General features: G+C 52.1%; 1 non-coding gene across 1 annotated transcript; it reads right to left on the bottom strand.

Annotated features, from left to right (window-relative positions):
- Window positions 1-287: 287 nt before the first annotated feature.
- Trnas-cga (transfer RNA serine (anticodon CGA)) lies at window positions 288-362 on the bottom strand. The gene has a single exon. It is a non-coding gene; the product is annotated as a tRNA-Ser (tRNA).
- Window positions 363-691: the final 329 nt, after the last annotated feature.

Genomic DNA, 691 nt, shown 5'->3' with positions numbered 1-691 from the left:
ACAGAGCCACCATCCAGTTCCAACCGTGGCCACCAGGTGCTGTGATCAGCACCGTGATTAATAGATGCACACACCTGACCAGTCTCAGTGCACTTGATGACGTTCCAATATGAGCTTGGACAAAAGGAGGAGGGCAATATTGGTGAAGCTTTATTGTCGAAGCAACAGTAATGTTGCAGCTGCACTTTGAGAATATCGCTGGCTGAAGCGATTACGGTAGGGTCCTCCTTCTCTACCTGCAGTACGGACAATGGTGATGAAGAAACTTCCTGGCAGATTAAAACCGTGTGCCGGACCGAGACTCGAACTCGGGACCTTTGCCTTTCGCGGGCAAGTGCTCTACCAACTGAGCTATCCAAGCACGACTCACGCCTCGTCCTTACAGCATTACTTCCGCCAGTACCTCGACTGGCACACTGTTTTAATCTGCCAGGAAGTTTCGTATCAGCGCACACTCCGCTGCAGAGTGAAAATCTCATTCTGGGAATGGTGATGAAGTTCGAATGAACTGGAGAACTGGGCGTCGCTCTGGAAAGAGGCCGACGACCGGTTGCACCACAGGTGGTTGACGCTATCGCTGCAGCCATGGCAGAGAACTCTGCGCGCAATTACCGATCGTCAGGCATGACGTGTGCTGTGTCACGACTGTTGAACATTCCGTGGTCCACTGTATGGAAGGTGCTTCGAACGA

This window comes from Schistocerca nitens, chromosome 7 (genome assembly GCF_023898315.1).
Source record: "Schistocerca nitens isolate TAMUIC-IGC-003100 chromosome 7, iqSchNite1.1, whole genome shotgun sequence".
NCBI lineage: Eukaryota > Metazoa > Arthropoda > Insecta > Orthoptera > Acrididae > Schistocerca > Schistocerca nitens.
Note: the sequence above shows the minus strand (reverse complement) of the source record. Positions and strands in the feature narration are given on the sequence as shown.